Below are 17,035 nucleotides of genomic sequence, written 5' to 3'. Positions count from 1 at the left end.
GCATTTTTTGACCAATCACACTCTGTTCTTTTAATAACTACATTCATTAACTTTTTAAATTTAATTTTACATTTTCACAAGAACAGCAGTATTCTTAAAGATACTTTCTTAAATTAAGATAATTTATTGATTAATACAATATATTTTTTAATAATATTGGAGTGTAAGAGTTGCTTTCTCCCTAATTCTCATGATTAAACACATTTCTGCATTCTTTTGACAGGAAGTTTTAACATAATTAAAAAAACTTTTGGTGAAATATAATTAGAAGGTCCTCTAATGATTTTGTTCTCAGTTCTCTATTCTTCATGAAATTCGTAAGAATACTTGAGAAAAGCTGAGTTTAAAAATATCAATAAAAGCAGTTTGAGAAACTTGTCTCTATTTTAATTAATCTTACTCAAATAATATTAATTACACAAACTTTTCCTGTTTAAGTGTTGTGCTGTTCTAAAAAATGAGTTTTTGATAATCAGGTCATTGTTTTACAGAAGTATGTATTTTTTTCCTAAATGTAGTTATTGAATGCCCACCACCTGCCAACACTGTAACCTGTATGGGAGACTTAAAGATAAAATGGTAGCCTAGAGAGGTACACTAAACAGACCTACCTGTAAACACCGATAGAGTGATAGACACCTACACCCTTATCTCCTTACAGACATGTGGAATTGTTTTAATGTTTTCATGAGGTATTGAGTTTTGTCACTAAAAAGCACTAGCAGTTGAAAATCTTCCTTATGTTTGTATCCTAGAAATCTACCAGTGATCTTTTCCTAAGCCTTTCTTAATTACTATAACTGAGTCATCATCAAACAAAATACTCAATTCTACTCTATGATAATTCACTGTGAGATAATTCTCCTAATATTAATGTTGTCTTTTAGAATGCTACTTACTACCTAACTAGCACAGCCAAATTTGAATACTAATGATTAACATTCAACACTTGATATATGGCTTACATATAATTCAGTAAATTTTCAAACGTCTCTGAGGTATGCAAAATTTCTAATCTTGGTTTATGAATGTTAATTTGCCTGAAGATCCATGGCTCATAAGTAACAGCACAGGGACTGGACCCATGTCTCTGCCACTGATATTTTTTGTACAAAAAGCACTAAGTCCTAAATTATAGAGGACCTATATGGAGAGTTTATAGCATATATTTCATGAAATTAATTCATTTAGTAGTGGCATATCATGTACCAATGATGCAAAAGTAAATATGATCTCTACCCACAAAAGATCTACATTTTAATTGGAGAGGTAGGGTGTAGTGGTAGCCTTATAAATGGAATAAACAAGTCTACCTGTGTAATAATAATAAGTTTGTTAGGTAAACAGTAAGAAAGAATTATGTATATATAGTCTAGACATAAACCAGAATATGAGCAATTTTAGTTTTAAATACAAAAATGTAGAAAGAATAATGTATACTGTGTTAAAGTTTTTAATATTGACAATGATTAGACATGACAGGTTAGTGACTAGACAAACAGAAAGATGGGAATATGAAACATAGAGTTACTGGATATTAACCAAATAAGTGTTAAGGGTCAGTAGAAAACACTGAGATTTGGAAAGCTGCATAAAAATAAACAGAAAGAATCAAGCTGCTAACATATTTTCAAAAGAGCCTTGTTAACCTAGCAGTGCTTGCGAATTTTGGGGTGTAAAAGCTCTGCTTGACAAGTACTATATGTTGGAGAAAACAAGTATTAGATTGTTTTGTAATACTTTTTAAAATTTTAAATAACAATCTAATACATTTCAAGTGATATGTTTTAAATTTTATTTTTTTGGTGTACGGAAAGATACTTTTGTGAAAATTTGTGAGATTATAGTTAATGAGCATGTAAAAGAGTGATTGCAAGCATTTGGTCTAAAGAAATTTGGGGGAAGAAAAGACACTTAGCACAAGTCATAAATCTCCACACAGCAATACATGTTATAAATGGCTTTATAACTTCAAATTAAGAACTACGTTTGGTATGAATTAATTACTTTTACTGCCTACCTATTTCATCTTCAGAGCATCCCTGTATCATTTTATATATATATAATATATATATATATATATTATATATATATGCTCAGAATTATGTTTCATTCTATGAACCATTCAACGAGTCCATAGAAAAGAATTTTGTCCTGTCAAAGCTTTTATTTTTCTTGGAATGTCAATCATCTCTAAAATAATTATATTTATATTTATATGTTCCTGATATTTAAACTTAAAACCAGAATGGAGAATTTTAACAGCAAGCAAGAAACAGAAGATTAATCTTACCTTTTTATGATTTGAATGTTTGTGTCCCCCTCAAATTCATATGTTAAAGCCATAACACCTAATTGAAGGTATTTAGGGGAAAGTCTTTTGGAAGGTAATTAGGTTTAAATGAGGTCATGGTAATGGGATTCTCAGGATGGTAATAGTATTCTTAAGATAAGAGGAATCCTTTTTCCTTTTTGCCTGATCCCTCCACCTCTTACCCTGCCCCTTCCTGCAGCAGTCATCCTGCCCTCTATCTGTGAGTCTGTCTCTATTCTGCTTGTTATTTTGGTTTGTTCATTAGATTCCACATGAGGGAAATCATATGGTATCTGTCTTTCTCTGACTGGCTTATTTCACTTAGCACAGTGTGGTGATTGCAGTGGGGAGGAGGGTATAAGGAGGCCAAATGGTAATGGAAAAAATACAATATTTTTTTTAAAAGATAAAAGGAAGAGACAGGAGCTTGTTCTCCCTGCCAAGTGAGAACACAGCAAGACATTAATATCTGCAAGTCAGAAAGATATTTCTCACCAGAACCCTACAATGTTGACACCCTTATCTCTCAGACTTCTTGCCTCCAGAACTTTTTTCAGTGACATTTTTCCTTGCTTTAATATTTTTGTCTTTTTCTTCTTTTGAAGTGAGCTCTCAATTACAAAATATCAAGCTACACTAAAAAATGGCAGCCACTGACACAGTATGGAGAAGCCCACAAATAAGGTCAGATACCAGCAGTAGGTGGCAAGAGGTGGGAAGTGATTGAAATAGTGGTTAACAAACATTCACAGGAAGCTAAAACTATCCAACAGGTTATGCCCTAATTTAGCACAGGTTACACTAGTCACTGCCTTGGTGGGTGGCCTCAGTGTGTTTGGATTCAGATTCTACACAGCAATACAATTTCTTCCAGTTAAGAATTCCTTGCTTGCACTGATCACAGGGTGACTGGAGGGCATCTGACCAGTCTATTAGTTTTTTAAAATGCTGCTATAGACTTGACAGATGTCCTGAGAGACTTCAGGCACTCTATACTTCAGCAACGGCATATAATTGGGTTCTCCTGGCTGGATACATAGCTCAGCCAAGATCCAAAACGCCTGTGGTGAGCTTCAGAGATTGGTACACCTGCCCTTCCACATTTATCTTGGCAATAGTATAGACATTGTTGTTTTGCAAGTTGCTGGAAACAGTGTCAGAACTTGAATGGCATTCCTTAATCTAAAATTAAAATTCATTTTCATTGGGAATATCCTTCCATATCCTCCTCCTTGCAAGGAGGACCTGGCGCTCCATTTTTCCATCTTCTACAAAAAGCACATTGAGTGGGTGAGACAGCTGAAGTAGAAGGCATCAATATTGCTTTTCACAGCCAACTGCAGGTTATTCAGACTTCCATCTTCATGACTGAGCCCAAGGTGTTGAGAGGCAGGGAGACATCAATACTCTGGTTTGGCATCAGTGGTGTGTGGATAGCCAGAGGAGTGCTGGGGATGACACCAATGCTATTCTTGTCAAATTGGATTGCAAAGTCTGTCATGTGCTGCAGAGCTTTGTTGCTGAAGTTCATTTCCCTATAGATGTGCCTCTGACAATGAGTAAGTGTTCCGGAAATCTCCAGCCAGCCAGCCTTAGGAGCTACATATCCACCATGTGTCATGTCTACCTGGTAGAGAGTTCAAATAGATCATTCCGATGACTGCTGACCACAGCTGGAGTAGGTGAAGGAGCAAAGGTTGCAGGCACTGATGATGGGATGAAAGATTGTTCTACCAGCTTATCTAGTCCTCTTCCCAAGAGATCCGCTGCTCCCATCTGCATGGAGGACACCTATGGCAAAGTGACTTGGGGACTGAGGTCAAGGTTTGAATGGTCTCCCAGAAGGTTACCTAAAGAGGGAATAACCTGAGGCTGTACCAGGTTGGTGGCAGTGGTGGTACTAAAAGGGCTATCACCAGCATCAGTGCTCCCATGATGTATTGGCAAGTGTTTGCAATGGATTCCAGGACTTCCTTCCACATATGTGTTGGGAGGTTTGTGGTACACAGATGCCAAAGAACCAACATAACAGATTAGCTCATCCAGCAGTGTTGGCACAATAAGATCTTTTTTCTCAGAGATCACTGGCTTCTCAGATAAGACTACTTCTTTGGCTGTGACAGGGTCCATTGAGAGAAACCGCTAATAAATATAGCCCCTATCTCAAAGGCTGGATTATCAGAATCCTGTGTTGTCAAGCTCAAGACCTGCTGTACCAGCTCCTGTGTTTCTGATGGTTTCTTGAGAAACGGCTTCACTATGGCAGTAAGCAGAGTGAGCTTCACCTGGGTGCTTTCATTCTGAAAACTCTCCAGGAAGCTTTCTAGTAACTTATATGCATTGTCAATTCAGCAGCATCTCCCACAATCCAAATCATAGCTGCTCTAACATCTGGCTCATACAGTGAGTCTAAGTTCTTACACAGAATAGCAATGATAACTTTCATACTTGTTGGGGCACTCGTGGAAGGTGTCCCTGATGACAATAATTGCTTCTTGGATCACATAACTTACTTTGGTCTGGATAAGATCAGGCAATGTGCTTACACAACATTCTGCAGATTGTTCTACCTTGCTGCACCATTCAATGACCCACAGGGCTTTGTGAACAAAGCATCAATCTCTGTGGCATATTTGTTCAGTTCAGCCAGAACCTGAGCAATATTGCTTTGGGATGCTAAATGGATCATGATGTCTAACTTCTCTAGTTTAACATAAATGTTAAACTATGGGCTGGCTTCTTCAGCAGCGTGTTGTACTGGTCAGAGTCCTTGGGTAACAACTCTAGAAATTTCATTAGGACGTTTACTGCTGAAAGCACCATTGCTGAGCTGTCATGAGATAGCTGGGGAGTCACCTGCTTGCAGATGCTCTGAGCCCCCTGATCATCTGTAGGATTATAATTGGACAGGCATTCCAGAATGAAAATCAGGCCCCATTCAGTGCACTCCTTCTGGGCTGTCAGCAACTTATTAATGTTCTATGGGTTCAGATCAAGTAAGTTGCTATTTGGGTGAGATTTGCTGATTTCAGATAACACTGTATGGCATTAGCCACCACCACTGGATTTGAATCTGCTAAAAGGTCCTGAAGAGCATCCATAAATCCCTCATCTTTCACCATTTGGGCATTAATATCATGGAATTTTGCCTCATAGACTGATGCTGTTTTCCAAACATAGAGATCCTCATCCTTCAAGAACTTGCTGAGGACCTCATAGAGATATTCTGTAATCTTGTCCACCAGATGCACTCTATGGTTCTGACTACCAAGGACTGAACCAGAGGATTGAGGTCATCACAGTCTTTCACAAAGCTATGGACAACCATGATGGCCAAGTCTGGCTGACTCTTGGAATAGTTCATCAGGCAGAGATCCACAAGCTTCTTTAGTGGCAGGCTGTCAGTCTGCACACAGTTCACTACATCTGGAAAGAAAGCTAACATCCTTCCCCAAGGTCACAGAAACAATCGCTTTCTTCACAGCCTCCTTTCCCTTTTCTTTCTTTTCACTGTTGAGTTCAGTCTTTAAGTCAAAGATTTCTTCTTTTTTATTGGTCGTGAAGTACTTGGAGTCAGTCGTGGTGTTGGCTCTTTAACCTGTACTGAGATAGCAATGCAAAAACTAGTAGGTAAAGCAAATGAGTAAAAAATATCTGTTCTAGCCTCCATAACTTTGAGAAATCAATTTCTGTTGTTTAAGCTACCCACTGTACAATATTTTGTCATGGAAGTCCGAGCAGACTAAAACTTTACCCTGTTGCGGGCCTTCAAATGTGCTTTCTAGGCTTGAATATTTCCCCTCTGCACTCAGATTGAGAAGACATATAACTATTCTTTCTAATACCAATATGAAAACTGAATTATATAAAATAAGACTTTATGGTAACATTCAAAATAAGGAGATACTTTGGGGGTATTACAAAGAAGTGAAGTATAAGTCTCTGCTTTTTGTTACTAATGAAATTCAAGAAAATATATTCTATGGTAAAAACAAAAAAGAGGTAAAAACATAACAAGAATTAATAAAGCAATAAATTGAATTAACTAATTTTACCTGAGAGGAAAAACTAAAGAAAACAGATCAATAATAATGGGAACAAAATGCAGCATAATATTTAAAGTAATCAAGAATCATGCAGATAACTGAGTCAGTATGTATACCAGAGAAAATGTAAAACATAGTCGATTTTCTGTGGAAGAGAAAAGAACAGAAAGAGAAAACAGAAAAAAAAAGATATTATGTTAAAAGAATATTTTGCATTAAGGCATTTCCATAAATCAAGATTGTATTAAAGGAAATTAACTGGAAGTAAATAAGCAGGTATTGAAGCAGATAGTTCAAACATATTGAACTAGAATATTTCCCCATACATTGAGTATTTTCATTGTTGTTTTTTAAAAAGCTTTTATTTATTTATTTTTAGACAGAGGGAAAAAGAAGGAGAAAGAGAGGGAGAGAAATATCAATGTGTGGTTGCCTCTTACACGCCCCCTACTGGAGACCTAGCATGCCACTTGGACATGTGCCCTGACTGGTAGGCAAACCAGTGACCCTTTGGTTAACAGGCCAGTGCTCAATCCACTTAGCCACATCTGCCAGGGCCGTATGTTAAGTTTTGGATAAAATAGACCAACATAAAGAGTTTGAAATGGAAAAATATAAATAAAAACAAACACTGGCAACTTCTTGTAGTGTAGGAAAGAGATTTTAACATGTAAATGCACTCAACAAGTATGGAACAACATACTTACACTGTAGTAAAATATGAAGACTCAACAAGTGAAAACAAGAGGCAAAATTAAGCATTCACAGAGAAGAAATTATGAAACTAACCACAGTAAATAAAAACATGAAAGAAAAAATAATAAAAATAAAATGATAAATTAGTAAATAGAATAGTAGCATTAAAGGTAAATAAAAGCTACTTTGAGATCATCATTAAAACTTAAAATACTAAATAATTTGAGAAAAATATAAAATATACACATCTAAAACCAAAATTTATACAATTACTATTTATTTACTAAATATATATATTCAGAAAGTTTTAAAAATCAATACAAAATAAAATATTTTCAGAAAATATAAATGATTAGTAAGTCTTATAGAAGAAGTGGAGAATAAAACTAGACCTACCTTTATGGGACATAATAAAATAATACATTTAGTACTTATATCAAATAAAATGTCAGCTGACTTTTAGCATGTTATTTAAAATTTACAAAAATGTATTTTTAAAAATATTGCAATGTGCAGATTAGTATACAAAATTTTATAAATTATTTTCTGAAACTAAGAAGAAACTGTTATCAAAAATTTTACTATAGTAAAAAATAATAAAGATTAATCACATATTCAAACATTAAAGAAAATATTTTAATTTAAAATATATGTTATAAAACTAACAAAACATACAGAAATGCATAATAAAGTAGAATTGTTTTTTCTGTAAATTCTCAGACAGGATAATGTAATTAGTTTTTTTAATGTTTTAATGTATTAAAATAATTTGACTCATTATACATTAAAAGAAAAGAAATATATGATTACGTAATAGATATTTGATAAAAATAAATATATAGATAAAAGTTGTTAATAAAATATGAACAGAAGTATAAATTTTTGCATGTTATAAGGATGTATATTAGTTATCCCACTTAATTCTAATTTGTCTGCCAGTGCATTAATCTTGAATTTTCATGCAATGTAATAAAATAATACAACTATTATAAAAAAAATAAAACCTATTGTTCCATATTTTAAAAAAAAGATGTTCTATTCAGGAAGGGCATAAATATTGATTCATATGCCTTCAGGATTAATGACAGGTCAATTATTAGGTTAGTCGTACAATAAAATTAAATAATTAGTCATTTTACCATGTCTGATACTAATTTGTTAGGTTGAGGAACTGAGTAATAAAACAGGTCCCCTTTCCACAATTAACCAAAATTTTAAATTTACAGATTGTTTATTCAGAAATGTAAATCCCAATATAATTCAAGCATTAGAAATATGCCTAATTTCCCCCCAAAGATAGTTCATTTTAGATGTCTTATGTTTGTAATAATGGCAGAATAATTTAATGAGTGCCACTGCATGACACAGGGGTGATCTGCTCTGTATAGATGAGCAGGTGGTCAGGTGTTTCAGCTGAACTTATATGGTAATGACATGGGTGTGGGTTGTAATTAATGGATTATAAATGGCTTTGTCAGACGCTACTTGGAGCTATTAAAAATGTCAAACATTTCCTAGGACGTAGGTTTTGAATTTCTGACCAGAGAAACTCCAGCTCTATTGATTGATAAATAGATGAAAATGGAAATGTTAAAAACAAAGTTGTAGTTAAGTGGATAAGATCTTTTTTTAAGAGTTCATTTTATTTTATTTTTTAGAGAGGGAAGGGAGAAAGAGAGAGAGAGAGAAACATCATTGTGGGGTTGCTGGGGGTCGTGGCCTACAACCCAGGCATGTACCCTGACTGGGAATCGAAAGCTGATAAAATCTTAAGTGCATATTTCAAAATGCTGTTTATTACCCACCATGATTTTTTTGCAGATGCTGTGAAGCTAAGTTTATCTGAAAAGTTATTTTGCAACAGACTTAATGTAGGATTTCCTGGTAAACAAGGTAATGAAAATCAGTGAATTTTGCAAAGTCTAAGTCTTTGTAGAAATGGTAGAGTAAATGCATCATTTCTGCCTAAGTCCATAAATTTTAGTTTTTCATGTAACATTCTTTTTTGTCTGCTTTTATATAAATCAATTTATTTTAATAAATATAAAAAGGATAGAATATTGACAATCTACTTTTTCATTAGTTATATTATTTTATAAAGGGGAAGGGCTTACAGTTGCCACAGAGTACAGATATAAAGATTTTGGAGGGATAATTATAAGTGAAGGAGTTTCAGGGAACACACCTGTCCTCTGAGTTCTCATTCTTCTATAGTGTGGAGGAGCATGGAGTTGTTTTGTACATGTTGTAGCCCAGGTTGAAATCTTGGCAGAGGGAGGTCAGTTTCAGCCAAAAGTCTAGTCATGGGACAAGAACTTGTCAATGGGAAAGAACAAAAGATTAAATATTTCTAGTTGGCTGCCTAAAATAAGCTAGGTTGTGGCGAATACCGGCCAGCAGTATCCATCTTTGCTGCAGATGCTTGTTGAAATACTAGAAAAACATACACAGAGACAACCAGGTCCTCTGGGGAAATAGGGACAGAATGGCCACTCTCTCTAGTGGAGAGCATGCAGTCTCCATTCCCAAGCAGATTTTTATTGAGAATACAGACTTAGTTTGTGGATTCACAGTCTGGCAGAAAAGATCAAAAGAAGTAGGTGACTTACAAAGGTGCAGACAGAACCCCCGCTGTGATTCTGGGCAGAGATTGGGGTTTTATCACTACAGGACCTAAAAGGCTAGTCTCATTTCCTGCTTGTGCCTTCATATTCTAATCTAATAACATCTTCCAGCAAACAGATCTCACAGGATCTTGCATATTCTATGTCCCAGGCCTGATTACCCCGGGGGTCTGCAGTCTCTGGTCTGGGCTGCAACACCCCTGCTATTTCCGCAGGCCTGAGTCAGGCAGAGGAGACAAAGGCAGCCAGGAGACTTGGATTTCTCACATCTAAGAACAGGGACTCAGGCTTTGACAAAGCCGAGGGGGCAGGGGTTGATGTCCATCACTCCTTCATTTCCACAGCCCCGAATCTCTTCCCAGAAGCCTCTACGTGATCATGCCTGTCTCAGGTAATTCCCTCCATGGGAAATCTTAGCTATCATTGGCTAACTGATCAAGCTTAGGAGGTCAGGCACAGAATAGGCAGCATTCATGCCAGGGAAATTAGTTTTGTCTCCTTAGTGGCTCCTGGTCTGGAGGTCTCTCACTTAGCCTAAGTCATGGGGGGTTACAGCTTCCTGAGACCAGGCAGGGCAGTCCTCAACATCAGGTAACACCTCGTTTCACTATATAGCAGGACCTCCAGTCCAAAAGCAGTGCTGGGAGTGTGCACAGTAAGAACCAAAGACCACATACCTAGGCTCTGGGAATAGCCCTACCAGCCAAAAATTGGCAGTTTGGTTAAGTCAAATTTTGGAAGGGCTTTAATAATTTAACATCCATTGTGGAATCACAAATATGTATTGGATAAGTTTCCATCTTGTCTTATATATTATATTATGTCCCATACTTTATGTGAGAAAATTCCTTTTTTCTAAAGATTTTATTTATTTATTTTTAGGGAGAGAAGAGAGAGAGAGAGAGAGAGAGAGAGAGAGAGAGAGAGAGAGAGAGAGAAACATCAATGTGCAGTTGCTGGGGGTTATGGCCTGCAACCCAGGAATGTACCCTGGCTGGGAATCGCACCTGGGACACTTTGGTTCCCAGCCTGCGCTCAATCCACTGAGCTACGCCAGCCAGGGCGAAAATTCCTTTTCTCATTAATTTGATCTGAAGCTGTAATGGAATCAGAATTTGGAAGTCTTGGGAGTGAGTAATTACATTTGATATATTGGAAGTAGGCAAGTAATTTGTGGGTAGAGGACCAACTATAGTGGATTAAATATATTCAGGTGAGGGTTCTCATTCTCTTTCCCTTGAATCTTGGTTTACATGTGACTTCTTTGAACAATAGGGTATAGAAAAGTGGCTCTTTCTCACCCTGGCCTTTAAGAAGCTGGAAGCTTAAGCCTCCGTCCCTTGGACCCTGATATGCCCTGCATGAAGTTTGAAAAGCCTGCCAAAGAAGTGATATGGAGAGGCCCAGACACTAAATGAAATGGGAGTTTTTCAGCCATCCATGTATGAATGATGGGTGTGTACATAGAACTGCCCTGGAACCTCCAGACCATCCCAGTAAGAGTGTAGTATCCATACAGGACCCTAGTAAAACACACATGGAGCAGAATTGCATAACAAACTCTGCATTCTTGACCCACAAGAAATGTAAGATATGATAAAAAGTGTAAGTCACTAAATTTTGGGATAGTTTGTTGTACATGAACTGATAATCAGTAAAAATTGTCTTCAAATGAATTCACATTTTCATCCAATTTCAATAAAATCCCATTTTGTGTAATTAATAGAAATATCTTATATGGAAGAAATGTGAAATTCAAATAAAATGATATTGTGAAAGCATATTAATGAAGAAGTACAAGGCCATATATAATAGGTGTTATAAACTTTAAATAATTTAAGAAAGTTTGATGGTGGTGTTATAAAAAACATTCAGAGCAATAGAATTAAACCAAGAAAATAGATTTTAGCTTACATAGTTGACTTTATGAAAAATTTGTCATTGGTGAATAATTCTTTCATGAAATATCTTGTATAGCACTGTGAATCATATACACATTTCCAAATTTGCCAAAACTGAAACACCAAAAGAGCTAGAATACAATGTAGCTGAGTATTAGCTTGGAATTTTTATAATTATTTAAAAAGTATATGTATTCTTGTATTTTAACTTTCTAAGCTACAAACTCTGTGTGGAAAGGAATCACATATTTGTCTTTTTTAATCTCTCACAGTGATTACCAAAATTTAATATTTAAAAATTTTATGCTTCTAAACACAAATGTTTTTTACAAGATGTATTAATGCAATTACTTAGTAACTATCTTGGTTTTTACTATTAAAACTTAGACAATTTCCTCTAACTAATGTGAGAAAAATTTGCATGCAATCAATTTTTGTTCTCCTAAATAATCTTGCTTCCAAGAAATCAGAGTACAGAGAGCTGTTCTTCCAGTTAATGTACTGTCATATAGTAAAAACATATAGTTTCCCATAGGCAAGTGTTCATGATATTGTCAATTGACATTTAGCAGTGTTTACCTCTTGGCTGACAATTCTCCATTTTGCATAATACATTTTTTTCTTAAATAAAAACTAAAACACAGGGAAATTTTCAGTTGGCATGTCCCTGTGGGATGGCAGCATGATCGACATCTACGTAATAAAGGCAGGTTTCTAAAGCACCAAGACAGCCACACTTCCACACTGACATTTTCCCACACCCCAGACCTACATGCTGAATGCTAACTGATGAAAGAAGAAAAAACAATGTATCATGGAAAAAAGTAGCATAAGAATAGATAACATTAAGTACAGTTGTCATATGGTATACCAAAAAAAATGGTTTGACAGTTCTATTCTTTTTAAGTACCTGAAATACCGGATGAAAAAGGCCATATATTCATGTTGGAAGGAATTTGTACTTATAGGTAATATTATAAAACATTCTTTAAATCATAGACACTGGTTATGTAGGATTTCAGCTCAAATTTTTTATTATCCCTGATATATTGGAAGCAAAATGATATTTTCTCCAAATTTCTACTGAATAATAATTTTAAGTGCATAAATGTGAATGCTAGTTGTTTAAGTGAGTTTACATTTTATTAAATTCATTCTAGTGTCACTACTGCCCTTTGCCTTCTCACTCGTGTTCACAGTAGGGTTAGGGGATGGAGCTGAATATTAGACACCTTGCAGACACTGAGAAATCATTGAAGAAGCAATCACAAGTTTCTTAACTACCACTAAGGCTTAAACTCACTCATTCATTTACAGACACAATAAAAAATAATGATGGAGTATCTGCTGCTCATAATTATTCAATAAGTGATAAGAATCCAATATTACTGTGGTATTTGAGGAGGTCACAATTTAGTGAGAATTTAAACCCAGAAGATTTGTATATTTGAATACGATTGTTTTACTGAGGATCTAAATCAGATATAAAGAAAGGGATACAGAACAAAAAGAGGAATTTAATCTAATCAATCATCTTCGCCAAAGTTTCCTTAGCAATCAATATCAATGATCTGAACTTTAAAGCTGAGCATTGGGAAAACTCAGTGGGGACATAGATATATATAATATATGTATGTATGTTTATTCTATTTTTTCATTGATGATACTGTAGAAAGGAGGGGGGCTCTCTGACACACACCACTGTTGCTACATGGTACAGGTATAAAGATTTGGGGGGAGATCATTTATAAGAAGAGAAGTTGCAGAGAAAAATAACATATATATACATATGAAATCAGAGGTATTTCAGGAGAAAAAAAGCCACAAGAAAAGGCAATATTTAGTATATGCTGAAGAGCAATGGGCATTGAGAACAATGATTTGAGGAGATAAAGCTCTGATATAATTGAAGTCAGGCAATGGAATTCTGGGACATTTATCTTTACTCTGCACTACATTTATTTTTTTGGTAGAAGTGTGACACTTTCTGATTTAGGTTTAGTGGTGGGAAAAGGATAAAATAACAAAGGACTGCTTGGAATTGTAGAATCCTGTTGGGGTTTATTGTAGAATCCAGAGCAGAGATAACAAGCACAAAATTTAAGGTACTGGGAATTGGGGTTATAAGAAGGGAAGGATTTACTGATGATGCAACATATTCAAATTTAAGCAGTTGAGAATATTGCAAAACCATTAACTGAGTAATGGTACTCAAGTCTGCAGGAAGAAATGCTGAGTTTTCTTTGGGACATGTTGAGATTATGGTAACTTCATACTCTTTGTGTTAACTGGAGTATGGTGCTTCTGAGGGCAACTACATGTATGCGGAAATCACGAAAACACGAACACGGATGTCATGTGGGAGATGAAAGTAACATGGAAGAATGGTGAATTAAGGTGTGAAAATGGGGATGATTAAACTTAAAATGGGGGTGGAGAGATAGACTCAACTCAAGGAATCAAGCATATGGCTTGCAAAGTCCAGAATACTAGGAGAGAGCTGTGCTATAGAAACCAAGGGTGAACTAAAGGTGGCTGATGGTAAATGCTCGGAGGACACCAAACAGTTCAAGTTACAAAAAAGGTACTTCTGTGTTTTTGAGAAGTCAGCTTTATCAGCATTTTGAAAATAAAAATCAACTGTCAAAAGGTTGAAGAGTGAAAATGAAGTGGTAGAAGGTGATTTTAGAACTTGCATCCAAGTAAGTTGTAATTTAGGAAAACAGAAAAGACATCTATAGCTTGATAAACAAGTTGATCTCAAAATATTCTTTCCAAATGAAAGTAAAAGTTGAACATATTTTTATGTCAAGAAAGTAGCCAATGGATATCAGTTTAATGTTTCCCTTGATATATTTATTATAAAATTACCATAAACTAATTTGTGCTTATTTTAAAGTCTTATGACTTGCTCTTACTTTCTTATTGTTATTTGGAACTGTAGTAAGTGAGTGAAATATAACTCTAGGTTAGTATACATTTTGTGGGTCAGATAAAACATTATTAAGCTTTTGTAATCATTTCTTACTTCCCTGAGAAAACACATTGTCATTATGTAATGTTGATTGGCTGGTGGGATGGCATTACTTTTTCAATAACTAGGAATAGTTGTCTTGCTTAATCCTCATGTATCTTTCTATGGTAGGAATTAATTTTAATTCTATGTAAAGGGGAAAAGAGATTGTTCAATAGTAACTTCATCATTTGGAATAAGAACAAATATATTTTTTGTCATTTTTAGCCAATTTGCCGTCTTTTATATTACTCACGATGTTATCTACAGCAATATATTTCTCATTATCATATTAAATGAGTTCAATAAAGACTCATTCATTCATTGTTATCCCATAACACCAAAGTGTTTAATGCAGCCTAAAGCTCCCTAGTCACTTCCCATATACAAAGCAGTGAGGGAATAAATATTCAATAGTTTATTGTGTATTCTTTTTCTGCACTCTGGCTGTATATTTATTTGTAAGAAAGACATGCTTACTTAGTACATATAATATGCATCACAGAACTAGATGGCTCTATAGGATTTGTAGTATGAAGTATCCACCCATGTAATTATGACTTTTTTTTAATGTTATTCCCATTATTCAGAAGATTACTTTTGTTGGACTGAATGATATCCACTGGTGCAGTGAAACTTTGTATTAGCTTTCTTTGGATTTCTACACCTCAATGCATGCCTGGTCTACAGGTTTAGCTTGTTCTATTGTGCTTCAGTGTATTTGTCATCCTGTGGTTTCTCACTGTTTTGATCATTTTGAAGTACTATAATGCTTTCCTCCCTGCCAGGACATTTCTTATAATGTTTCATCATCAACACAGTTTCTTGTACTCTCAGAGAAGGTAAGATCATATATATATATATATGCTCTGTAACTATGACTGTATTTTTAGAATCTCATATATACACTGTAACTATAACTGTATTTTTAGAACTGCTATCCTAAAAATACAGAAGTTCTATGTACTGTTTTTGCTTGGCTGCCTAAAGAAGCACAAAAAACAGTACATAAGGATTGCTGCTTGAGATTGTATATCTCATTTGTTGTGGTTTCATAGAAAATTAAGTCCTTTATAGTCTGAATGATGTTTTGTGATGATGAAGATGATGCAATATGTCTCTTCATAGAATGAAGAGAGCAGAAACTGGTGGAACAGGGTGAATAATCACCCAGTTTTGTAGTTGGGAAACTTCGTTCTGGTGATTCTATTGTTACTAAAATATAAGAAATTAAAAAGAGTTTTTAAGAAATTTATAAAACTGACTTTTTTTCTTTCTCTTTAAAAACAGTGTTGGTCCCATTTTATCTTATCTTACCTCAGAGCAAGTAAAATACCCTCTCAAGAATAAATTTAACTAAATGTGGATGGCCATTGTTTTAACATTTATTCTTGGTAAACATCTGCAAAGCCTGTTGCCTTTTCATCACCTGTTGCCTTCAAGGACTTAAACGGAATCCAAACAAATAAATGTGCATGATTTGATATTCTGTTTATATTTTAATTAAAGTTTGGGTTTTGATTGGCTAAACTTAAAATCTAAAATAAAAGTAGCATATGCAAAGAAATATAATTTAAGTGAAAGTGTTACCATAAAAGAGTAAATTGGAGCTCCAGCAAGTTTCCCCCATCAGTCAAGATGGTGGAAGGAGTAGGTTCTTATACTAAACATGCAAAAATCTAGCAAGATAATTGGATAGACAAAACAGTCCTCCCTTCCCGCATACCAGGTTGGGGGTGGGATTAGGGGAAGGCAGGCACTTGAGCCATAGAAGTAAAAATGGTGCAGAAGCAGGTGCTGGACCAAAGAGGCCTATTATTCTCCTGGGGAAAGAAGTGATTGGTTGGGAGATGGACTCATTCCAAGAGTAGGAAAGTTTGGGAAGTTGATTGATCATTTTGAGAAAGAACCTGGTATGCCCCAGCTGGAGCTAATATAATCCCAGAGTAACAAACAGGTTCTCTGCTGCCCACCCTGTGATGCACTTGCCCATATATTCTCATGTGCTCTCTTACCCAGTAGCACATGACCATGTGGCTCCATCAGCTGCACAGCCTGTGGACATGTGGGCTCCACACACAGGCTCCAGGAGGGAGCCTGAAATGGACAGCAGCCAGGTATAAGCTAAACTACCTGGATGTGGGCTAAGACTGCTTAGCAGCCTCCTGTGGGCTCCAAAGGACTGGCTGCACTTTAAAATGGAGCAGGAACTCAGGACACCGACTTTTGTCTTGGTCTTGCCAAGGATGTTTGGACGTTTTCCATGGCAAAAAGAGGAGACACTCATTGAGAATGGAGTCTGCCATTCTCCCAGGTTGTGTAGTGCCTGAATAAAATCTCTTTCCTTTTGCACCAGCATCTGTCTCACAAGTTTGGCTTTTGTGAGGACAAGCAGCTGAACTTCTATTTTCGTTCAGTGAACTTCTATTTTTGTTCAGTTA

General features: G+C 35.6%; 1 pseudogene; it reads right to left on the bottom strand.

Annotated features, from left to right (window-relative positions):
* Positions 1–3,246: 3,246 nt before the first annotated feature.
* On the bottom strand, positions 3,247–16,659 carry LOC123818689 (annotated as a pseudogene).
* Positions 16,660–17,035: the final 376 nt, after the last annotated feature.

The sequence above is a fragment of the Phyllostomus hastatus genome, unplaced genomic scaffold, assembly GCF_019186645.2.
Source record: "Phyllostomus hastatus isolate PE091 unplaced genomic scaffold, TTU_PhHast_1.1 phas_contig_29, whole genome shotgun sequence".
NCBI lineage: Eukaryota > Metazoa > Chordata > Mammalia > Chiroptera > Phyllostomidae > Phyllostomus > Phyllostomus hastatus.
This window is presented reverse-complemented; position numbering and strand designations above follow the sequence as displayed.